Raw genomic sequence first — 27,508 nt, forward strand, 5'->3', positions numbered from 1 at the left:
GGTCTTATGTCTTGGAAAGCACGATACCCATAGTACATGGACACAGCACGAGATGGCGGTGCATTGGACAGCTACCACTAAGGTCTATATCACGGCTGACTGGATCCCTCGCGAGCTAGCTAGAGCGACGCATCAAGTAGGCTGTGGTCTATATACACAGATCTGGTCACGCTTCCAGAATTCTTTGTAGCAGCGGCCATATTGGGACCAAAGGCCTCCGCTTTGTGTTATACAGTGCAATGAGATTAAGTTGTCGTGGGTTATTGTGTTGCTCCAAATTGTAGAAGTCAATCATGTAAAGGGACTACGTTATTTATATTCCCGAAAGATAAGAACAGGAGGGCAAAATGGGTTCGAAATTGCCGACGTGGTAAGTGGCAGCTCACAGAACAACCGCAGCTGTGTGAGATTAGTGTAACGTTTGCTAGATAAAAATAAATAATCACCAAGTTTAATTATATTTTCTTTCGTGGTGTAGTGGTTAGTGTGATTAGCTGCCAGCTCTGAAGGCTCAGGTTCGATTCCGGGCTCTGCCACGAAATTTGAAAAGTTGTACGAGGACTGGAACGGAGTCCATTCAGCCTCGGGAGGTCAACTGAGTAAAAAGAGTGTTCGATTCCCGCCTCAGCCATCCTCGAAGTGGTTTTCCGTGGTTTTCACTTCTCCTCCAGGCAAATGCCGGATTGGCACCTAACTTAAGACCACAGCCGCTTCTTTCCTCTTCCTTGTCTACCCCTTCCAATCTTCTCATCCCCCGACAAGGCCCCTGTTCAGCATAGCAGGTGAGGCCGCCTAGGGGAGGTACTGGTCCTCCGCTCAATTTTCATCCTCCGACCCAAAGTCTCACGCTCGAGGATACTTTGAGGCGGTACAGGTGGGATCCCTCGTTGAGTCCGAGGGGAAAACCAACGCCGAACGGCAAACGGATTAGGAAAGAAAGAAAGAATAAGGTAAACTTTGCATAAGTTATTCAACTTATTATTATTATTATTATTATTATTATTATTATTATTATATAAAATGTATATCACCGAGCAAGCGGCTGCGGGTCTTGCGTCACGTAATTATGAGTTTTCATTCGAGAGATAGTGGGTTCGAACCACAATGTCGGCAGGCCTGAGGATGGTTTTCCGTGGGTTTTCCTTTTTAACACCAGGCAAAGCTGGGGATGTACGTTAATTAAGGCCACGGTCGTTTCCTTCTCAGTCCTAGCTCTTCCTTCTCCCATCGTCGCCATAAGAGCCATCTGTATCGATGCGACGTAAAGCGAATTGTAATAAAATGCATTACATTATTACAATAAACTCGTGTCGTCATTCCGTGGCGGCGCGGCTCTTCTTTTTCAGGCACACCCGCAATAGATGTGAGCTGCATGTATCACTTCGACCACATACCATTGATAAATTTCCGCAGTACCGGGAATCGAAACCGGACCCCGAGGACGGCAGTCAATTACATATATTGTTACACTACGAAGGCAGTTCTCTAATATTCGCGATTATTCCTGTTACTAGAAATGTAGCCTGAATTGCTGGATTTAATTTTTATTATAATAGGCCTAATGTTGTGTTAGGCCTTAGCCTATATTTATTTATTTAATTTTAACCATTCACACTTATTTGATCATTTTATTACCGGACGAGTTGGCTGTGCGGTTAGGGGCGCACAGCTGTGAGCTTGCATGCGGGAGGTAATGGGTTCGAATCCCGCTGTCAGCAGCCCTGAAGATTGTTTTCCGTGGTTTCCCATTTTCACACCAGGCAAATGCTGGGGCTGTACCTTAATTAAGGCCACGGCCGCTTCCTTCCAACTCCTAGGCCTTTCCTATCCCATCGTCGCCATAAGACCTATCTGTGTCGGTGCGATGTAAAGCTACTAGCAAAAAAAATGATCATTTTATTACTTTATTCACGCTTTGGTACTCTAAATTAGGCCTACTGGTTGAAAAATTGATGATAAATTTGTCTTGTAGTCTGTTCTTAATGCCATTGCAACTGCTCACAATATATGAAAACTGAGTGCTTATAGATGACAAAATATATAAATTGGCATTATTTCACAGTTCGCGGGTTATGGTGAAACTATTAATTACATGTAATCAAGGGCAAAAGGCTAATTTTAACAGTTTTTGTTCTTAAATCCATTGTAAATCCGAACCTCGCCTGTATACAACACGGAAATACTGTGGGGAACGCCCAGACTTAGTCTCAATGTGGCGGCTCCATATACTGTATATACCTGTCCTGACCTGTGTATATAGACGTTGGCTACCACGTACAGGGTGATGAGACAGCAGTAGTGAGTTAGGCTCCGTGTGGAATGGATGTGACCAGGCAAGAACAGCTTGAGAAGCACTGGAACATCCACCATGCTTACCGGATTTGTCTCCGTGCGATTTGACGTTAATGACGTTAACTATCACACCTGCAGCTTATCCCGCTTTCTCAGGGTCGCTACTCAAACTGAGGCATGACAGCGTTGTGGCCGGGGATTTAAGGTCGCTTGCCGTTCCTGACACCACGGGAATTTCAACTGAAACTCTCACGTAAGTAATACCTGGAAACCGAACTAAGGTGGCCGAGATGAAAGTAAGCAGCTGCGCCCCTACACCATCGCCTATCCCAATAATAACAATAATACATATATATATGAAATAACATGTCCTGACTGACTGACTGACTGACTAACTGACTTATTGATTATTGATCAACGCCGAGCCAAAACTACTGGAGAGAAAGAAATGAAATTTGTGGGATGCATTTATATTAGCGAGAGCCTCCGTGGATCAGACGGCAGCGCGTCGGTCTCTCACCGCCGGATACCGTGGTTCAAATCCCGGTCACTCCATGTGAGATTTGTGCTGGACAAAGCGGAGGCGGGACAGGTTTTTCTCCGGGTACTCCGGTTTTCCCCGTCATCTTTCATTCCAGCAACACTCTCCATTATCATTTCATAGCATCTATCAGTCATTAATATATCACTTTGGGAGTGGCGACCCCATCGTACTAACAGCCTATATATGCTTCATTCATTCCATCCCTGACTCGGTCAATGACTGGAAAACAGGTTGTAGGTTTTCATTTTCATTTATATTAGCGTGTAGGTGCTCACTAAGGGAGGATTTTTTGATATTCCGTCACTAAAGGGGGGGCTGAATTGTTTAAATGAGTATATCCATATCTCAAAATCATAAAGGTTTACAGACGTAAAATTGTTATTTGGTATAACCTTTAAAAATAAAGAAAAATGATTTTTTTTGTTTTCAGAAAAGCCCAATAAGGGGGGTGAAAAAGGGTTGAATACATTTTGTAAGGATACATTTATCTCAAAAACTGAAGATGTTACAGACATGAAAATTGGTATTCGGAACCTCCTTTAAAAATGAAGGAAGAGGTATTTTGTTTTTGTTTTTGGAAAATCCAATTCATGGGGGAGTGAATAGGATTGACAAAGGGGGCGAATTCTTAAAGTGACCATGTCTACAGTATATCACAGAAAAGTAACATGTTACAGACGTCAACACTGGTATTTTTAATCTCCTTTTAAAATGAAGCAACATGTATTTTCCAACCCTCCACCCAGTTGTAAACTGTTTTCCTTCACGGCGCTTGTTCTCCACAGACAGCCACCAAGCGCCGATGAATTTCTGCGGTGGTCACGCCTTCTTTCCATAGGAACCAAGTCGTATAGCGCTGTCCCTGACGGTTGCTTTCCATGTTGTCTGCTCCTACGCTGACATGACTATGACGAGTGCATTCGTTGGCCCCTCTGCGTGTGCTGCTACCAAACGGTGGAACAAGACACTAGTTACACGTCACCACCTTCAAAAGTGAAATGTGAACCATACCCGGACGTACAAAAAATGAAGTGTAAGCAATATAGTACGCCCCTCGTACTATTGTACTGCTATTGAAAAGGACTGAAGTGAATGAGCCGATTTCGAAACAAAATATTAAAAAAGAGTAATACGGCATGAGTAAGTATGTTTACATACCTAGTCAATGGGAGGTCAAATCTGACACATGTTTTGGAATGAAAAGTTGGGAAAGGAGACTTTGTGAAGTGGCAGACAGAAGCACTAAATCAAAACAAGATTTTTAGTGAAAATGATCAGGCTCAGTGAAAACAGTGAGAAGCTGCGATACATTTGCGTACCCCTTGAGACGACCCCTCGTACCACACTTTGAATGCCATTGATCTAGAGGACAGGGGTTACTCTACTCTCTGAGAAACAACATTATGTAGTTCGACGATTTCCTGGCTGACAGTTTCGTCGCTTTCTATCCTACACCTCGTAAACCTACTCGGGATTTCTCAAATATTCTTTTCCACCTTACGCTCCCCATTTTAATCTGTGTATTTCCATTTGTCTGGTATATCTCGCATTCGTGCCAATAAAAATAGTTGCAATGACTTTTGCCCCAAACCTCGTGCGTACCAATATTATGGGAAGTCGTATAAAGTATAAACCTACGAGAATACAAGGGGGAAAAAGTCTTAGTTGTTTTGCATTGTCAAACGACTTAGCTTGTACTTTCATCAAAGATCGGCAGAGCTCAGAATCACATAACAAACTTCAAGAATTGCGTAAAAAGACCAGGAATGTAGATCTCGTTTAAAAAGGGACAATTCACGACTAACACAAACGAAACCATCCCAGATACCGAATCCGGATGCATACAGTAAACAAGGTTCCCTGTGGGATGTAGGGCATTATTATCAAATTCTTCAGACAATATTGTGTCCGTTCTAAGAAAACAAACTTCACAAAAAATAGCACTACTGTCCCTTAAGCGAGTTTTCTCATATTCATAACAAGAAAAATATAAGCAGAAATTGGCAATATTATCAGTGTCTCACCAGAGAAGGCAAAGCTGGAGCTGTGGAAGTAGAGGATCCCTCACCCTCACGGATGGATGCCAGAAGCTGTTCAGTTACCACCTGGAAGTCCCTGAACAGGCTACGATCAGGAGTGAGAAGATCAAGGGATTACTTGAAGAAATGGCGGTTCAGCACAAGTGATACAAGGTGTAAATGTGAAGTAGGACACACCAGTGCTTTAGTGCCCTTTACGCCTAACATCTTGCACAGAGGATGACTCCTACAAGCAAAATATTGCAAAATATAGGGCATGTGTACTATGATATCACATGTGTATTTCAAATTGAATTGTACATTAACAGTAAATTTTTGTTTTTCTGTCGAGTATAATAATATCACCCTAACAGTACTGTAAGCTGCAGATACACCAGACACTAGAGCTTATAGAAAGCCGATTCAAAGAAAGACATTAGAACCCAGCAAGGACAATGATGTTGAGTAGTGGATGAGGAGCAATATGGAGATATGTCAATGCATTGATGTCATAAGAAAACATCGCCTGAACTTCCACGGATAAATAAAGTGAATGGATTCAACCAGACTGACCAGGAAGATATTTAAGTACTATGGGAAACGCCATCAAAACAGAATACACTAGGTACATTCACAGAATCATGGAAGACCTAAAACAATCCGGCAAGATCACGTACAAGAACAATATCCACAAATATGTGATTGCTGGAGTACACACCAAAGAATGGGAGAATAACCAGAAAGTTCTCAACCGAACAAAGAGAGCAGGTAAGCCGGGGCATGGAAATCTGCTGGGAAGAATATATTTGCAAATTCGTCCGTTACCCGGAAAAGCATACGATAATGGACGTGTTTTTGGTCTTATAAGACGAGAGAACGAGTACTAATTATTTGGTTGTTCCTTCTTAGTACCCTCTTACGACATGCAGGGGTACAGATAACGCATCCTTTCACTCCAATCACAGGAGAGATAAAGAGTTAGGATAAATCGAAAGTAATTATTATCTACGTCCAACAATGTGGCAGCTGATCCAGCATACAACATTCCCACGCCATGTCACAAGATATCCCCAGCTATCAAACTCTACATCCAACAATATGGCAGCTGATACAGCACACAACATTCCTATGTCATGTCACAAGATGGCACCACCTATTAAAATCTACGTCCAACAATATGGCAGCTGATCCAGCACACAACATTCCCATACAATGTCACAAGATATCCCCCACCTATCAAAATCTACGTCCAACAATATGGCTGCTGATACAGCACACAACATTCCCACGCCATGTCACAAGATATCCTCACCTATCAAAATCTACGTCCAACAATATGGCAGCTGATACAGCACACAACATTCCCATGTCATGTCACAGGATATCCCGACCTATCAAAATCTACGCCCAACAATATGGCAGCTGATACAACACACAACATTCCCATATCACTTCATATGATAGCACCACCTATCAATACCTACATCCAACAAAATGGTCGCTAAATTAACTCACAATTTTATGACCACAAATATTCGCATGATACGTATTATGAGAAGCGTTTTGCTGCCTTCGGTGGCATTATAATACGTAAGGGGCTTTGCTGTGACCTAGACGATACGCCTGTCAAAACAGTGGAAACTACTTTAAAACACGGTACTATTTGTACTTACTGCATCTAAGGCATTTGATAGGGTGGATCATGGGAGACTACTGGCAAAAATGAGTGCAATAGGACTAGACGAAAGAGTAAATGAGTGGGTAGCTATATTTCTAGAAAATAGATCTCAGAATTACAATAGGTGGTCCTCAAGGCACTATTTTTGGACCTTTATGTTTTCTTATATATATATATATACTAGCAAGATACCCGTGCTTCGCTACGGTATTATACTGAAATTTATAATTGAATGCTTATTGTCTTAGATATATAATCCGCCGAAATTCGCGATCTGACTCGTTTTCTTCGAGAATCCACCAAAATTCCCGATCTGACTCGTTTTCTATTAGAATACGGCACGTTTCCTCCCATTTTTCAATCTTCCTTTCCAGCAATCGATTTCGTACTTCCCGGGCTAGGCTCAGGTATTCCTCCCGGTCAGTTGGGTCCGTAAATCTTTGCCATCTTTTCCTATAACTTTTTTAATATGGATAAAATCCTTCAGGAGATCCGGCGTGGTGTCATATTGGGTGCCTTGGCGGCACTGAACCCGCGGCCGGACTGCATTCTTAGTCATTACCCGTCCAGGAGCCGTTTGCAGCGCGGTCCGCACATTTATTATTATTATTATTATTATTATTATTATTATTATTATTATTATTAATGTTATTCTTATTCTCATTATTATTATTATTATTATTATTACTATTATGTGTTGCTGGGATGAATGATGACAGGGAAAACCGGAGTATCCTGAGAAAAACCTGTCCCGCCTCCGTTTTCTCCAGCACGAATGTCACATGGAGTGACCGGGATTTGAACCACGGAACCCAGCTGTGAGAGACCGGCGCGCTGCCCCCTGAGCAACGGAGGATCCTTATAAGTACATTAAGAACAGTAAAATCAATTGGTCTCACCTCCTTTTACACCCCGCTGCCGTTAGTTTTTACTGCCAACCCCCCCCCCCAAAAAGAAATTAAAAGAAGGCGTGTTTCTTTATGTTTAAGGGAGATTCCAAACACCAATGTTCACGTCTATTACCTTCAGTTTTGAGATATAAGTATCCCCATAAATATAATTTACTTTTGTCACTTCATTTCAAACTACTCCCCCCCCCCCCTAAGTGAATTTTCCCGCAAAAAGTACTTGTTTCTTTAATAGTGAAGGATCATCTAAATACCAATTATCACGACTCTAACTTATTCACTTTTTGATTTATGTGTCCTCATGAAAGGAATTCAACTCCTTTACACTCCCGCCCCCCAAGATGGTTTCCCCCCCAAAACGCGTTTTTCTTTGTTTTTAAAGGAGATCCAAATACGAATTTTCACGTCTGTAACAACTTTAGTTTTTATTAGATGTATATATTCTCATACAATTAAAGGCAATTAATTTTTCAATTCTTTCACCCCCCTCCCCCGCTTCATTGGATTTTCCGAGAATACGTGTTTCTTTACTTTTAAAGCAGATTGCAAATATCAAATTTCACGTCTGTAACATCTTCATTTTTAAGATATCAGTAGCCTAATTAAAAGAATTCAACACCATTTTCAGTCACTTTCACCCCCCTCCACCCAAGTGGTATTTCCGAAAATTAAAAATACACGTTTCTTTATGATTAATAGAGATAAAAATACGTTTCCTCCCATTTTTCAATCTTTCTTTCCAGCAATCGATTTCGTACTTCCCGGGCTAGGCTCAGGTATTCCTCCCGGTCAGTTGGGTCCGTAAATCTTTGCCATCTTTTCCTATAACTTTTTTAATACGGATAAAGTTTCTTTAGATATACTGTAAAAATTCTGATTTTAAAATTTCACCTCTTTTGGGTTCCTCTTAAGTGGAGTTTCCAAAAACAAATCACCTATGTTTCTTTACATTTACAGGAGATTCCAAACACCCACTTTTTACGTCTGTAACATTTTACGTTTCCAAGATAATCTTTCAAAAAATTCACCCCAATTTGTCACTTCTGTTTAACCGCCATTAATAGGATTTTCCAAAAACTAAAAAAATACGTGTTTCTTTATTTTTAAAGGAGATCCCATATACAAATTTTCAGTTCTGTAATATCTTCCGTTTCTGAGATATATGTATCCTCATTAAAGGCATGCAACCCATTTTTCACCCTTTTACACCCCTCCTATTGGGATTTACAAGAAACAAAAAAATACGTGTTCCTTTATTTTTAGAGGAGATTCTAACTACCAATTTTTACATCTGTAAATTTTAAAGTTTTAAGATGTAGACACATTCATTTTTAAAAATTCACCCCCCTTTTCACCCCTCAATATTTGGATTTTCCAAACAACGAAAAAATACGTGTTTCTTTACATTTATAGTAGATCCCAAATACCAATTTTCAGGTCTGTAATATCTTCAGGTTATAAGTAGCCTCATTAAAGGCATTCAACCCATTATTCACCCTTTTACACCCTTCCTATTGGGATTTTCCGAAAACAAAAGAATACGTGTTTCTTTATTTTTAAAGGAGATTCTAAATACCAATTTTTACATCTATAAACTGTAACAGTTTTGAGATATAGATACACTCATTTTAAAAAATCACCCCCTTTTCACCCCCCCATTAATTGGATTTTCCAAAAACAAAAAAATACGTGTTTCTTTATTTTTAAAGCAGATCCCAAACACCAAGTTTCAGGTCTGTAATATCTTCAGTTTCTGAAATATAAGTAGCCTCATCAAAGGCATTCAACCCCTTTTTCACCACTTTTCACCCCTCCTATTACGATTTTCCGAAAACAAAAAAATACTTGTTTCTTTATGTTTAATGAAGATTCTAAATACCAATTTTTACATCTGCAAACTTTAAAAATTTGGAGATATAGATTCACTCATTTTAAAAATTCACCCCCTTTTCGCCCCCCATGAATTGGATTTTCCAAAAACAAAAAAATACGTGTTTCTTTATTTTTAAAAGAGATCAAAAATACCAATTTTCAGGTCTGTAATATCTTCAGTTTCTGAGATATAAGTACTGGTATCCTGATTAAGGGCATTCAACCCATTTTCCCATTTTCACCCCTTTTCAGCCCTCCTATTGGGATTTTCAGAAAACAAAAAGATACGTGTTTCCTTATTTTTAAAGAAGATTCTAAATACCAATTTTTACATCTGTAAACTTTTAAACTTTCGAGATATAGACACACTCATTTTAAAATTTCACCCCTCTTTTCACCCCCTTAGCGAAGGAATATCCAAAAATCCTCTCTTAGCGAGCACCTACATCTTAATATGAATATATCCCCAAAATTTCATTTCTTTACGTCCAGTAGTTTTGGCTCTGCGATGATGAATCAGTCAGTCAGTCAGTCAGGACAAGTTATTTTATATATATAGATATACTAGCAAGATACCCGTGCTTCGCTACGGTATTATACTGAAATTTATAATTGAATGCTTATTGTCTTAGATATATAATCCGCCGAAATTCGCGATCTGACTCGTTTTCTGCGAGAATCCACCAAAATTCCCGATCTGACTCGTTTTCTATTAGAATACGGCACGTTTCCTCCCATTTTTCAATCTTCCTTTCCAGCAATCGATTTCGTACTTCCCGGGCTAGGCTCAGGTATTCCTCCCGGTCAGTTGGGTCCGTAAATCTTTGCCATCTTTTCCTATAACTTTTTTAATATGGATAAAATCCTTCAGGAGATCCAGCGTGGTGTCATATTGGGTGCCTTGGCGGCACTGAACCCGCGGCCGGACTGCATTCTCAGTCATTACCCGTCCAGGAGCCGTTTGCAGCGCGGTCCGCACATTTATTATTATTATTATTATTATTATTATTATTATTATTATTATTATTATTAATGTTATTCTTATTCTCATTATTATTATTATTATTATTATTACTATTATGTGCTGCTGGGATGAATGATGACAGGGAAAACCGGAGTATCCGGAGAAAAACCTGTCCCGCCTCCGTTTTCTCCAGCACGAATGTCACATGGAGTGACCGGGATTTGAACCACGGAACCCAGCTGTGAGAGACCGGCGCGCTGCCCCCTGAGCAACGGAGGATCCTTATAAGTACATTAAGAACAGTAAAATCAATTGGTCTCACCTCCTTTTACACCCCACCGCCGTTAGTTTTTACTGCCAACCGCCCCCACCCCCGCCCAAAATATATTAAAAGAAGGCGTGTTTCTTTATGTTTAAGGGAGATTCCAAACACCAATGTTCACGTCTATTACCTTCAGTTTTGAGATATAAGTATCCCCATAAATATAATTTACTTTTGTCACTTCATTTCAAACTACTCCCCCCCCCCCCCCCTAAGTGAATTTTCCCGCAAAATGTACTTGTTTCTTTAATAGTGAAGGATCTTCTAAATACCAATTATCACGACTCTACCTTATTCACTTTTTGATTTATGTGTCCTCATGAAAGGAATTCAACTCCTTTACACTCCCGCCCCCCAAGATGGTTTCCCCCCCAAAACGCGTTTTTCTTTGTTTTTAAAGGTGATCCAAATACGAATTTTCACGTCTGTAACAACTTTAGTTTTTATTAGATGTATATATTCTCATACAATTAAAGTCAATTAATTTTTCAATTCTTTCACCCCCCTCCCCCGCTTCATTGGATTTTCCGAGAATACGTGTTTCTTTACTTTTAAAGCAGATTGCAAATATCAAATTTCACGTCTGTAACATCTTCATTTTTAAGATATCAGTAGCCTAATTAAAAGAATTCAACACCATTTTCAGTCACTTTCACCCCCCTCCACCCAAGTGGTATTTCCGAAAATTAAAAATACACGTTTCTTTATGATTAATAGAGATAAAAATACGTTTCCTCCCATTTTTCAATCTTTCTTTCTAGCAATCGATTTCGTACTTCCCAGGCTAGGCTCAGGTATTCCTCCCGGTCAGTTGGGTCCGTAAATCTTTGCCATCTTTTCCTATAACTTTTTTAATATGGATAAAGTTTTTTTAGATATACTGTAAAAATTCTGATTTTAAAATTTCACCCCTTTTGGGTTCCCCTTAAGTGGAGTTTCCAAAAACAAATCACCTATGTTTCTTTACATTTACAGGAGATTCCAAACACCCACTTTTTACGTCTGTAACATTTTACGTTTCCAAGATAATCTTTCAAAAAATTCACCCCAATTTGTCACTTCTGTTTAACCGCCATTTATAGGATTTTCCAAAAACTAAAAAAATACGTGTTTCTTTATTTTTAAAGGAGATCCCATATACAAATTTTCAGTTCTGTAATGTCTTCCGTTTCTGAGATATATGTATCCTCATTAAAGGCATTCAACCCATTTTTCACCCTTTTACACCCCTCCTATTGGGATTTACAAGAAACAAAAAAATACGTGTTCCTTTATTTTTAGAGGAGATTCTAACTACCAATTTTTACATCTGTAAATTTTAAAGTTTTAAGATGTAGACACATTCATTTTTAAAAATTCACCCCCCTTTTCACCCCTCAATATTTGGATTTTCCAAACAACGAAAAAATACGTGTTTCTTTACATTTATAGTAGATCCCAAATACCAATTTTCAGGTCTGTAATATCTTCAGGTTATAAGTAGCCTCATTAAAGGCATTCAAACCATTATTCACCCTTTTACACCCTTCCTATTGGGATTTTCCGAAAACAAAAGAATACGTGTTTCTTTATTTTTAAAGGAGATTCTAAATACCAATTTTTACATCTATAAACTGTAACAGTTTTGAGATATAGATACACTCATTTTAAAAAATCACCCCCTTTTCACCCCCCCCCCCCATTAATTGGATTTTCCAAAAACAAAAAAAATACGTGTTTCTTTATTTTTAAAGCAGATCCTAAACACCAATTTTCAGGTCTGTAATATCTTCAGTTTCTGAAATATAAGTAGCCTCATCAAAGGCATTCAACCCCTTTTTCACCCCTTTTTCACCCCTCCTATTGCGATTTTCCGAAAACAAAAAAATACGTGTTTCTTTATATTTAATGAAGATTCTAAATACCAATTTTTACATCTGCAAACTTTAAAAATTTGGAGATATAGATTCACTCATTTTAAAAATTCACCCCCTTTTCGCCCTCCCATTAATTGGTTTTTCCAAAAACAAAAAAATTCGTGTTTCTTTATTTTTAAAAGAGATCAAAAGTACCAATTTTCAGGTCTGTAATATCTTCAGTTTCTGAGATATAAGTACTGGTATCCTGATTAAGGGCATTCAACCCATTTTCCAATTTTCACCCCTTTTCAGCCCTCCTATTGGGACTTTCAGAAAACAAAAAGATACGTGTTTCCTTATTTTTAAAGAAGATTCTAAATACCAATTTTTACATCTGTAAACTTTTAAACTTTCGAGATATAGACACACTCATTTTAAAATTTCACCCCTCTTTTCACCCCCTTAGCGAAGGAATATCCAAAAATCCTCTCTTAGCGAGCACCTACATCTTAATATGAATATATCCCCAAAATTTCATTTCTTTACGTCCAGTAGTTTTGGCTCTGCGATGATGAATCAGTCAGTCAGTCAGTCAGGACAAGTTATTTTATATATATAGATATACTAGCAAGATACCCGTGCTTCGCTACGGTATTATACTGAAATTTATAATTGAATGCTTATTGTCTTAGATATGTAATCCGCCGAAATTCGCGATCTGACTCGTTTTCTGCGAGAATCCACCAAAATTCCCGATCTGACTCGTTTTCTATTAGAATACGGCACGTTTCCTCCCATTTTTCAATCTTCCTTTCCAGCAATCGATTTCGTACTTCCCGGGCTAGGCTCAGGTATTCCTCCCGGTCAGTTGGGTCCGTAAATCTTTGCCATCTTTTCCTATAACTTTTTTAATATGGATAAAATCCTTCAGGAGATCCGGCGTGGTGTCATATTGGGTGCCTTGGCGGCACTGAACCCGCGGCCGGACTGCATTCTCAGTCATTACCCGTCCAGGAGCCGTTTGCAGCGCGGTCCGCACATTTATTATTATTATTATTATTATTATTATTATTATTATTATTATTATTATTATTAATGTTATTCTTATTCTCATTATTATTATTATTATTATTATTACTATTATGTGCTGCTGGGATGAATGATGACAGGGAAAACCGGAGTATCCGGAGAAAAACCTGTCCCGCCTCCGTTTTCTCCAGCACGAATGTCACATGGAGTGACCGGGATTTGAACCACGGAACCCAGCTGTGAGAGACCGGCGCGCTGCCCCCTGAGCAACGGAGGATCCTTATAAGTACATTAAGAACAGTAAAATCAATTGGTCTCACCTCCTTTTACACCCCACCGCCGTTAGTTTTTACTGCCAACCGCCCCCACCCCCGCCCAAAATATATTAAAAGAAGGCGTGTTTCTTTATGTTTAAGGGAGATTCCAAACACCAATGTTCACGTCTATTACCTTCAGTTTTGAGATATAAGTATCCCCATAAATATAATTTACTTTTGTCACTTCATTTCAAACTACTCCCCCCCCCGTAAGTGAATTTTCCCGCAAAATGTACTTGTTTCTTTAATAGTGAAGGATCTTCTAAATACCAATTATCACGACTCTACCTTATTCACTTTTTGATTTATGTGTCCTCATGAAAGGAATTCAACTCCTTTACACTCCCGCCCCCCAAGATGGTTTCCCCCCCAAAACGCGTTTTTCTTTGTTTTTAAAGGTGATCCAAATACGAATTTTCACGTCTGTAACAACTTTAGTTTTTATTAGATGTATATATTCTCATACAATTAAAGTCAATTAATTTTTCAATTCTTTCACCCCCCTCCCCCGCTTCATTGGATTTTCCGAGAATACGTGTTTCTTTACTTTTAAAGCAGATTGCAAATATCAAATTTCACGTCTGTAACATCTTCATTTTTAAGATATCAGTAGCCTAATTAAAAGAATTCAACACCATTTTCAGTCACTTTCACCCCCCTCCACCCAAGTGGTATTTCCGAAAATTAAAAATACACGTTTCTTTATGATTAATAGAGATAAAAATACGTTTCCTCCCATTTTTCAATCTTTCTTTCTAGCAATCGATTTCGTACTTCCCAGGCTAGGCTCAGGTATTCCTCCCGGTCAGTTGGGTCCGTAAATCTTTGCCATCTTTTCCTATAACTTTTTTAATATGGATAAAGTTTTTTTAGATATACTGTAAAAATTCTGATTTTAAAATTTCACCCCTTTTGGGTTCCCCTTAAGTGGAGTTTCCAAAAACAAATCACCTATGTTTCTTTACATTTACAGGAGATTCCAAACACCCACTTTTTACGTCTGTAACATTTTACGTTTCCAAGATAATCTTTCAAAAAATTCACCCCAATTTGTCACTTCTGTTTAACCGCCATTTATAGGATTTTCCAAAAACTAAAAAAATACGTGTTTCTTTATTTTTAAAGGAGATCCCATATACAAATTTTCAGTTCTGTAATGTCTTCCGTTTCTGAGATATATGTATCCTCATTAAAGGCATTCAACCCATTTTTCACCCTTTTACACCCCTCCTATTGGGATTTACAAGAAACAAAAAAATACGTGTTCCTTTATTTTTAGAGGAGATTCTAACTACCAATTTTTACATCTGTAAATTTTAAAGTTTTAAGATGTAGACACATTCATTTTTAAAAATTCACCCCCCTTTTCACCCCTCAATATTTGGATTTTCCAAACAACGAAAAAATACGTGTTTCTTTACATTTATAGTAGATCCCAAATACCAATTTTCAGGTCTGTAATATCTTCAGGTTATAAGTAGCCTCATTAAAGGCATTCAAACCATTATTCACCCTTTTACACCCTTCCTATTGGGATTTTCCGAAAACAAAAGAATACGTGTTTCTTTATTTTTAAAGGAGATTCTAAATACCAATTTTTACATCTATAAACTGTAACAGTTTTGAGATATAGATACACTCATTTTAAAAAATCACCCCCTTTTCACCCCCCCCCCATTAATTGGATTTTCCAAAAACAAAAAAAATACGTGTTTCTTTATTTTTAAAGCAGATCCTAAACACCAATTTTCAGGTCTGTAATATCTTCAGTTTCTGAAATATAAGTAGCCTCATCAAAGGCATTCAACCCATTTTTCACCCCTTTTCACCCCTCCTATTGCGATTTTCCGAAAACAAAAAAATACGTGTTTCTTTATATTTAATGAAGATTCTAAATACCAATTTTTACATCTGCAAACTTTAAAAATTTGGAGATATAGATTCACTCATTTTAAAAATTCACCCCCTTTTCGCCCTCCCATTAATTGGTTTTTCCAAAAACAAAAAAATTCGTGTTTCTTTATTTTTAAAAGAGATCAAAAGTACCAATTTTCAGGTCTGTAATATCTTCAGTTTCTGAGATATAAGTACTGGTATCCTGATTAAGGGCATTCAACCCATTTTCCAATTTTCACCCCTTTTCAGCCCTCCTATTGGGACTTTCAGAAAACAAAAAGATACGTGTTTCCTTATTTTTAAAGAAGATTCTAAATACCAATTTTTACATCTGTAAACTTTTAAACTTTCGAGATATAGACACACTCATTTTAAAATTTCACCCCTCTTTTCACCCCCTTAGCGAAGGAATATCCAAAAATCCTCTCTTAGCGAGCACCTACATCTTAATATGAATATATCCCCAAAATTTCATTTCTTTACGTCCAGTAGTTTTGGCTCTGCGATGATGAATCAGTCAGTCAGTCAGTCAGGACAAGTTATCTATATATATAAAATAACTTGTCCTGACTGACTGACTGACTGACTGACTGATTCATCATCGCCGAGCCAAAACTACTGGACATAAAGAAATGAAATTTTGGGCATAGATTCATATTACGATGTAGGTGCTCGCTAAGAGAGGATTTTTGGATATTCCTTTGCGAAGGGGGTGAAAAGGGGGTTGAAAGTTTAAAATAAGTGTATCTATATCTCAAAACTTTAAAAGTATACAGACGTAAAAATTGGAATTTAGAATCTTCTTTAAAAATAAGGAAACACGTATTTTTGTGTTTTCAGAAAATCACAATAGGAGGGGTGAAAAACGGTGAAAAAGGGGTTGAATGCCTTTAATCAGGATACCGGTACTTATATCTCAGAAACTGAAGATATTACAGAACTGAAAATTGGTACTTTTGATCTCTTTTAAAAATAAAGGAACACGTATTTTTTGTTTTTGGAAAATCCAATTAATGAGAGGGTGAAAAGGGGAGAGAATTTTTAAAATTAGTGCATCTATATCTCAAAACTTTTAAAGTTTACAGATGTAAAAATTGGTATTTAGAATCTTCATTAAAAATAAAGAAATACGTATTTCTTTGTTTTCGGAAAATCCCAACAGGAGGGGTGAAAAGGGGTGACAAATGGGTTGAATGCCTTTAATGAGAATACATATATCTCAAAAACTGAAGATATTACAGACCTGAAAATTGGTACTTTTTATCTCTTTGAAAAATAAAGAAACACGTATTTTTTGTTTTTGGAATATCCAATAAATGGGAGGGTAAAAAGGGGGGTGAATTTTTAAAATGAGTGCATCTCTATCTCAGAACTTTTAAAGTTTACAGATGCAAACATTGGTATTTACAATCTTCATTAAAAATAAAGAAACACGTATTTTTTTTTGTTTTCGGAAAATCCCAATAGGAGGGGTGAAAAGGGGTGAAAAATGGGTTGAATGCCTTTAATGAGGATACTTATATCTCAGAAACTGAAGTTATTACAGACCTAAAAATTGGTGTTTGGGATCTCCTTTAAAAATAAAAAAACACGTTTTTTTTTTGTTTTTTGAAAATCCAATTAATGGGAGGTGAAAAGGGGGTGAATTTTTAAAATGAGCGTATCTATATCTCAAAACTTTTAAAGTTTATAGAAGTAAAAAAATGGTATTTAGAATCTCCTTTAAAAATAAAGAAACACGTATTTTTTGTTTTCGGAGAATCCCAATGCGAAGGGTGGAAAAGGGGGAAAAAGGGGTTTAATGCCTTTAATGAGGCTACTCATATTTCAGAACCTGAAGATATTACAGACCTGAAAATCGGTATTTGGGATCTATTTAAAAAATAAAGAAGCAGGTTTTTTTCGTTTTTGGAAAATCTAAATAATGGGGTTGAAAAGGGGGTGAATTTTTAAAATGAGTGTGTCTACATCTAAAACTTTAAAATTTTACAGATGTAAAAATTGGTATTTAGAATCACCTTTAAAATAAAGGAACACGTATTTTTTGTTTTCTCTAAATCCCTATAGGAGGGGTGTAAAAGGGTTGAATGCCTTTAATGAGTATACATATATCTCAGAAACTGAAGATATTACAGAACTGAAATTTGTATATGGGATCTCCTTTAACAATAAAGAAACACTTATTTTTTATTTTTGGGAAATCCAATTAATGGCGGTTAAACAGGAGTGACAAATTGGGGTGAATTTTTCGAAAGATTATATATACAGAATATCTGAGAAAGGTAAAATGTTACAGACGTAAAAAGTGAGTATTTGTAATTTCCTGTAAATGTATAGAAAAATAGGTGATTTGTTTTTGGAAACTACCCTTAAGGGGAAGTAAAAAGGGGTGAAATTTTAAAATGAGAATTTCTACAGTATATATCAAAAAACTTAACATGTTACAAAAGTGAAAATGGTATTTTTTATCTCTATTAAAAATAAAGAAACATGTATTTTTAGTTTTCGGACATACCAATTGGGTGGAAGGGGTGGGGGGTAAAAGTGACTGAAAATGGTGTTGATTTCTTTTAATTAGGCTACTGATATCTCAAAAATGAAGATGTTACAGACGTGTAATTTGATATTTGGAATCTGCTTTAAAAGTAAAGAAACACGTATTTTCGGAAAATCCAATGAAGGGGGGGCGGGTGAAAGAATTGAAAAATTAATTGACTTAATTGTATGAGAATACATACATCTAATAAATATAAAGTTGTTACAGACGTGAAAATTGGTATTTGGATTTCCTTTAAAAACAAAGAAAAACGCGTTTAGTGGGGAACCATCTTGCGGGGCGGGAGTGAAGAGGAGTTGAATTCCTTTCACGAGGACACATAAATCAAAAACTGAAATAGTTAGAGTCGTGATTATTGGAATTTAGAAGATCCTTTACTATTAAAGAAACAAGTAATGTTTTGCCAAAAAATTCACTTGGGGGGGGGGGGAGAGTGAAAGGAAGTGAAAAAAGTTAATTATTTTTATGGGGATATTTATATCTCAAAACTGAAGGTAATAGACGTGAACATGTGGTTGGAATCTCCTTTATACATAAAGAAACACGCCTTCTTTTAACTTGGGGGGGCAAATAAACTTAACGGCGGTGGGGTGTAAAAGGAGGTGAGACCAATTGATTTTACTGTTCATAATGTACTTTTAAGGAGCCTCAAGTGCTCAGGTGGCAGCGCGCCGGCCTCTCAGAGCTGGGTTCCGTGGTTCAAATCCCGGTCACTCCATGTGACATTCGTGCTGGACTAATTGGAGGTGGGACAGGTTTTTCTCCGGATACTTCGGTTTACCCTGTCATCATTCATTCCAGCAATACTGTCCAATATTTAATTTCATTTGTCATTCATCGCTCATTGCCCCAGAGTAGTGCTTCGGCAGCCAGCACAATTCCTACTGTCGCCGCAGGATGGGGCTTTATTCATTCCATTCCTGGCCCTGTCGAATGACTGGAAACAGGCTGTAGATTTTCGATGTACTTAATCTGATCATAAACCGATCATTTTTAATCTTTCCTGGGTTCGATTTCAACAGCCATCTTTTCCTTCGGAGAACGTTCTTAGATTACAGTAGAATCTCCTGGCATATAAATAAAAATTTAAACACGTTTGAAATAAACGAAAGGGATGAGATTGCCCGTCAAATTGTTCACCTCTATAATACGGTCAATAATGCACGGAAGTATGTCATTCGTATAGCCAGAAATCCCGCACACTTGCCTACGCGCGACAATGGTGCTGGTCACATTGTCAACAATGACAATGGCAGCAGATCCAATTTACCGCCAAGTAGGGTCTTGCATCTTGCTGTGGAGTCCAGAACATCTATTAATAATAATAATAATGTTCTGGACCGTCGTCAAATTGTGCAGACCGCGCTGGAAACGGGTCCTGGCCTGGCAATGACTACGATTAGAGTCCAGCCACGGATTCAGTACCGCCAAGGCACCCAAGACGACACCACGCTGGATCTCTTTCAGGATTTGATCCATATTAAAAATGCTTATAGGAAAAGATGGCAAAGATTTAGGGACCCAACTGACCGCGTGGAATACCTAGACCTACCCCGGGAAGAACGAAATCGATTGCTGCAAAGCAAGATTGAAAAATGTGAGGAACTTTGCCGTAATCTCTCTGAAAACGAGTCAAATCAAGAATTTCGGAGGATTATATATAAAACGTTAAGCAATCAATTATAATTTTCAGTATAATACCGTAGCGAAGCACGGGTATCTTGCTAGTTTTATATATATAGATATACTAGCAAGATACCCGTGCTTCGCTACGGTATTATACTGAAATTTATAATTGAATGCTTATTGTCTTAGATATGTAATCCGCCGAAATTCGCGATCTGACTCGTTTTCTTCGAGAATCCACCAAAATTCCCGATCTGACTCGTTTTCTATTAGAATACGGCACGTTTCCTCCCATTTTTCAATCTTCCTTTCCAGCAATCGATTTCGTACTTCCCGGGCTAGGCTCAGGTATTCCTCCCGGTCAGTTGGGTCCGTAAATCTTTGCCATCTTTTCCTATAACTTTTTTAATATGGATAAAATCCTTCAGGAGATCCGGCGTGGTGTCATATTGGGTGCCTTGGCGGCACTGAACCCGCGGCCGGACTGCATTCTTAGTCATTACCCGTCCAGGAGCCGTTTGCAGCGCGGTCCGCACATTTATTATTATTATTATTATTATTATTATTATTATTATTATTATTATTATTATTATTAATGTTATTCTTATTCTCATTAATATTATTATTATTATTACTATTATGTGCTGCTGGGATGAATGATGACAGGGAAAACCGGAGTATCCGGAGAAAAACCTGTCCCGCCTCCGTTTTCTCCAGCACGAATGTCACATGGAGTGACCGGGATTTGAACCACGGAACCCAGCTGTGAGAGACCGGCGCGCTGCCCCCTGAGCAACGGAGGATCCTTATAAGTACATTAAGAACAGTAAAATCAATTGGTCTCACCTCCTTTTACACCCCACCGCCGTTAGTTTTTACTGCCAACCGCCCCCACCCCCGCCCAAAAAATATTAAAAGAAGGCGTGTTTCTTTATGTTTAAGGGAGATTCCAAACACCAATGTTCACGTCTATTACCTTCAGTTTTGAGATATAAGTATCCCCATAAATATAATTTACTTTTGTCACTTCATTTCAAACTACTCCCCCCCCCCCCCCTAAGTGAATTTTCCCGCAAAATGTACTTGTTTCTTTAATAGTGAAGGATCTTCTAAATACCAATTATCACGACTCTAACTTATTCACTTTTTGATTTATGTGTCCTCATGAAAGGAATTCAACTCCTTTACACTCCCGCCCCCCAAGATGGTTTCCCCCCCAAAACGCGTTTTTCTTTGTTTTTAAAGGAGATCCAAATACGAATTTTCACGTCTGTAACAACTTTAGTTTTTATTAGATGTATATATTCTCATACAATTAAAGTCAATTAATTTTTCAATTCTTTCACCCCCCTCCCCCGCTTCATTGGATTTTCCGAGAATACGTGTTTCTTTACTTTTAAAGCAGATTGCAAATATCAAATTTCACGTCTGTAACATCTTCATTTTTAAGATATCAGTAGCCTAATTAAAAGAATTCAACACCATTTTCAGTCACTTTCACCCCCCTCCACCCAAGTGGTATTTCCGAAAATTAAAAATACACGTTTCTTTATGATTAATAGAGATAAAAATACGTTTCCTCCCATTTTTCAATCTTTCTTTCCAGCAATCGATTTCGTACTTCCCGGGCTAGGCTCAGGTATTCCTCCCGGTCAGTTGGGTCCGTAAATCTTTGCCATCTTTTCCTATAACTTTTTTAATATGGATAAAGTTTTTTTAGATATACTGTAAAAATTCTGATTTTAAAATTTCACCCCTTTTGGGTTCCCCTTAAGTGGAGTTTCCAAAAACAAATCACCTATGTTTCTTTACATTTACAGGAGATTCCAAACACCCACTTTTTACGTCTGTAACATTTTACGTTTCCAAGATAATCTTTCAAAAAATTCACCCCAATTTGTCACTTCTGTTTAACCGCCATTAATAGGATTTTCCAAAAACTAAAAAAATACGTGTTTCTTTATTTTTAAAGGAGATCCCATATACAAATTTTCAGTTCTGTAATATCTTCCGTTTCTGAGATATATGTATCCTCATTAAAGGCATTCAACCCATTTTTCACCCTTTTACACCCCTCCTATTGGGATTTACAAGAAACAAAAAAATACGTGTTCCTTTATTTTTAGAGGAGATTCTAACTACCAATTTTTACATCTGTAAATTTTAAAGTTTTAAGATGTAGACACATTCATTTTTAAAAATTCACCCCCCTTTTCACCCCTCAATATTTGGATTTTCCAAACAACGAAAAAATACGTGTTTCTTTACATTTATAGTAGATCCCAAATACCAATTTTCAGGTCTGTAATATCTTCAGGTTATAAGTGGCCTCATTAAAGGCATTCAACCCATTATTCACCCTTTTACACCCTTCCTATTGGGATTTTCCGAAAACAAAAGAATACGTGTTTCTTTATTTTTAAAGGAGATTCTAAATACCAATTTTTACATATATAAACTGTAACAGTTTTGAGATATAGATACACTCATTTTAAAAAATCACCCCCTTTTCACCCCCCCCATTAATTGGATTTTCCAAAAACAAAAAAAATACGTGTTTCTTAATTTTTAAAGCAGATCCTAAACACCAATTTTCAGGTCTGTAATATCTTCAGTTTCTGAAATATAAGTAGCCTCATCAAAGGCATTCAACCCCTTTTTCACCCCTTTTCACCCCTCCTATTGCGATTTTCCGAAAACAAAAAAATACGTGTTTCTTTATATTTAATGAAGATTCTAAATACCAATTTTTACATCTGCAAACTTTAAAAATTTGGAGATATAGATTCACTCATTTTAAAAATTCACCCCCTTTTCGCCCTCCCATTAATTGGATTTTCCAAAAACAAAAAAATTCGTGTTTCTTTATTTTTAAAAGAGATCAAAAGTACCAATTTTCAGGTCTGTAATATCTTCAGTTTCTGAGATATAAGTACTGGTATCCTGATTAAGGGCATTCAACCCATTTTCCAATTTTCACCCCTTTTCAGCCCTCCTATTGGGACTTTCAGAAAACAAAAAGATACGTGTTTCCTTATTTTTAAAGAAGATTCTAAATACCAATTTTTACATCTGTAAACTTTTAAACTTTCGAGATATAGACACACTCATTTTAAAATTTCACCCCTCTTTTCACCCCCTTAGCGAAGGAATATCCAAAAATCCTCTCTTAGCGAGCACCTACATCTTAATATGAATATATCCCCAAAATTTCATTTCTTTACGTCCAGTAGTTTTGGCTCTGCGATGATGAATCAGTCAGTCAGTCAGTCAGGACAAGTTATTTTATATATATAGATATACTAGCAAGATACCCGTGCTTCGCTACGGTATTATACTGAAATTTATAATTGAATGCTTATTGTCTTAGATATATAATCCGCCGAAATTCGCGATCTGACTCGTTTTCTGCGAGAATCCACCAAAATTCCCGATCTGACTCGTTTTCTATTAGAATACGGCACGTTTCCTCCCATTTTTCAATCTTCCTTTCCAGCAATCGATTTCGTACTTCCCGGGCTAGGCTCAGGTATTCCTCCCGGTCAGTTGGGTCCGTAAATCTTTGCCATCTTTTCCTATAACTTTTTTAATATGGATAAAATCCTTCAGGAGATCCGGCGTGGTGTCATATTGGGTGCCTTGGCGGCACTGAACCCGCGGCCGGACTGCATTCTTAGTCATTACCCGTCCAGGAGCCGTTTGCAGCGCGGTCCGCACATTTATTATTATTATTATTATTATTATTATTATTATTATTATTATTAATGTTATTCTTATTCTCATTATTATTATTATTATTATTATTACTATTATGTGCTGCTGGGATGAATGATGACAGGGAAAACCGGAGTATCCGGAGAAAAACCTGTCCCGCCTCCGTTTTCTCCAGCACGAATGTCACATGGAGTGACCGGGATTTGAACCACGGAACCCAGCTGTGAGAGACCGGCGCGCTGCCCCCTGAGCAACGGAGGATCCTTATAAGTACATTAAGAACAGTAAAATCAATTGGTCTCACCTCCTTTTACACCCCACCGCCGTTAGTTTTTACTGCCAACCGCCCCCACCCCCGCCCAAAAAATATTAAAAGAAGGCGTGTTTCTTTATGTTTAAGGGAGATTCCAAACACCAATGTTCACGTCTATTACCTTCAGTTTTGAGATATAAGTATCCCTATAAATATAATTTACTTTTGTCACTTCATTTCAAACTACTCCCCCCCCCCCTAAGTGAATTTTCCCGCAAAATGTACTTGTTTCTTTAATAGTGAAGGATCTTCTAAATACCAATTATCACGACTCCAAATTATTCACTTTTTGATTTATGTGTCCTCATGAAAGGAATTCAACTCCTTTACACTCCCGCCCCCCAAGATGGTTTCCCCCCCAAAACGCGTTTTTCTTTGTTTTTAAAGGAGATCCAAATACGAATTTTCACGTCTGTAACAACTTTAGTTTTTATTAGATGTATATATTCTCATACAATTAAAGTCAATTAATTTTTCAATTCTTTCACCCCCCTCCCCCGCTTCATTGGATTTTCCGAGAATACGTGTTTCTTTACTTTTAAAGCAGATTGCAAATATCAAATTTCACGTCTGTAACATCTTCATTTTTAAGATATCAGTAGCCTAATTAAAAGAATTCAACACCATTTTCAGTCACTTTCACCCCCCTCCACCCAAGTGGTATTTCCGAAAATTAAAAATACACGTTTCTTTATGATTAATAGAGATAAAAATACGTTTCCTCCCATTTTTCAATCTTTCTTTCTAGCAATCGATTTCGTACTTCCCGGGCTAGGCTCAGGTATTCCTCCCGGTCAGTTGGGTCCGTAAATCTTTGCCATCTTTTCCTATAACTTATTAATATGGATAAAGTTTTTTTAGATATACTGTAAAAATTCTGATTTTAAAATTTCACCCCTTTTGGGTTCCCCTTAAGTGGAGTTTCCAAAAACAAATCACCTATGTTTCTTTACATTTACAGGAGATTCCAAACACCCACTTTTTACGTCTGTAACATTTTACGTTTCCAAGATAATCTTTCAAAAAATTCACCCCAATTTGTCACTTCTGTTTAACCGCCATTAATAGGATTATCCAAAAACTAAAAAAAATACGTGTTTCTTTATTTTTAAAGGAGATCCCATATACAAATTTTCAGTTCTGTAATATCTTCCGTTTCTGAGATATATGTATCCTCATTAAAGGCATTCAACCCATTTTTCACCCTTTTACACCCCTCCTATTGGGATTTACAAGAAACAAAAAAATACGTGTTCCTTTATTTTTAGAGGAGATTCTAACTACCAATTTTTACATCTGTAAATTTTAAAGTTTTAAGATGTAGACACATTCATTTTTAAAAATTCACCCCCCTTTTCACCCCTCAATATTTGGATTTTCCAAACAACGAAAAAATACGTGTTTCTTTACATTTATAGTAGATCCCAAATACCAATTTTCAGGTCTGTAATATCTTCAGGTTATAAGTAGCCTCATTAAAGGCATTCAACCCATTATTCACCCTTTTACACCCTTCCTATTGGGATTTTCCGAAAACAAAAGAATACGTGTTTCTTTATTTTTAAAGAAGATTCTAAATACCAATTTTTACATCTATAAACTGTAGCAGTTTTGAGATATAGATACACTCATTTTAAAAAATCACCCCCTTTTCACCCCCCCCCATTAATTGGATTTTCCAAAAACAAAAAAAATACGTGTTTCTTTATTTTTAAAGCAGATCCTAAACACCAATTTTCAGGTCTGTAATATCTTCAGTTTCTGAAATATAAGTAGCCTCATCAAAGGCATTCAACCCCTTTTTCACCCCTTTTCACCCCTCCTATTGCGATTTTCCGAAAACAAAAAAATACGTGTTTCTTTATGTTTAATGAAGATTCTAAATACCAATTTTTACATCTGCAAACTTTAAAAATTTGGAGATATAGATTCACTCATTTTAAAAATTCACCCCCTTTTCGCCCTCACATTAATTGGATTTTCCAAAAACAAAAAAATTCGTGTTTCTTTATTTTTAAAAGAGATCAAAAGTACCAATTTTCAGGTCTGTAATATCTTCAGTTTCTGAGATATAAGTACTGGTATCCTGATTAAGGGCATTCAACCCATTTTCCCCATTTTCACCCCTTTTCAGCCTTCCTATTGGGACTTTCAGAATACAAAAAGATACGTGTTTCCTTATTTTTAAAGAAGATTCTAAATACCAATTTTTACATCTGTAAACTTTTAAACTTTGGAGATATAGACACACTCATTTTAAAATTTCACCCCTCTTTTCACCCCCTTAGCGAAGGAATATCCAAAAATCCTCTCTTAGCGAGCACCTACATCTTAATATGAATATATCCCCAAAATTTCATTTCTTTACGTCCAGTAGTTTTGGCTCTGCGATGATGAATCAGTCAGTCAGTCAGTCAGGACAAGTTATTTTATATATATTGAACCCTTTAGGTCCATATTGAGGGATACCTACCTTCCTTACCTATCAGCAAAGTTCATGAGATCTGTCTCTTGGGTCGTTTCGGGTTCTTCGTCACTTGCTGAGGTAAAGGTAGGGTTCATTAATTCTAATCTATCTACTGGAATGAAAGGTCTATTTAAACGGTTCCTATTTATTCAGGGAAATGAAGTAATTTACTATGTCAACGATGTCATAGTCAATTGTGTCCACTGGACACCACAATCATTTTTACATAAATGTCAGAACACTGGTGTGAGACTTTAACGTAATTGCCTGATGGGCATTCTTACTAGAAACCATTGTCTCAATTATTAATCATTTAAGAAAGGAAAGTCTGGAAATCCTTAAATTCGGCTTCCATGTGAGACCACATGTACCATCATAGTGATTCGTTATGGTCCAGCCCTCGTAACACGAACTCTGGACTCTGAGTATAATTAAGGCCGTCCAATCGGTGTGTGCCACACAGTGGTTCTACGGCATGGACCCTTAATTGAATCGATGTGACCTGCGTCTATGTCATGGACCGACCTCTAATCTTCTAAGTTACTTTAAAGTCATAGTGGATGATGACCGCAAGGAAATGATGCTACAATGGCATATGGCCCTAATCTAAGTCACTGAGGTTGATGACCCCCTGACCATCCAAGTTTCTAGGCTGAAGGCTAAACACAATTAAGTTACATCGGTTGATGACCAAAGTTTCCACTTTACTATCCCCAGCACATTCACTGCTCAATCAATCAAAGTTCAATAATTACAACAATAGCAATGCTCACAAACTTTGTGGCAGTAAAATCCATTTCCTTCGGATATGTCCCTTTAATCTTTACTTTATTTTTAATATTCCCCAGACAACAAACTAAAATTTCCAGAATGCATCTCCAAGTTATTCGCTTGATTAAAGTTATTTCAAAATGCGGTTTCACTGAATTTAATAATTTAATAAATTTAAATGATTTATCGAAATGTTAAAGAACAGTAAATTTTATCTCCGCGGACTCTGGTTTCTTCACAACTTTCTACGCAGCTGCGATGTGAATTCAATATTGCGATGTTTATCTGGCTGGAAAAGAATTTGTTACATCATTCATGTCCAGCTATATATATCTCGTATCGTGATATCACACTTTAAAATCTAATCTAATCCTAACCGTTT

Source organism: Anabrus simplex, chromosome 7 (genome assembly GCF_040414725.1).
Source record: "Anabrus simplex isolate iqAnaSimp1 chromosome 7, ASM4041472v1, whole genome shotgun sequence".
Taxonomy (NCBI): domain Eukaryota; kingdom Metazoa; phylum Arthropoda; class Insecta; order Orthoptera; family Tettigoniidae; genus Anabrus; species Anabrus simplex.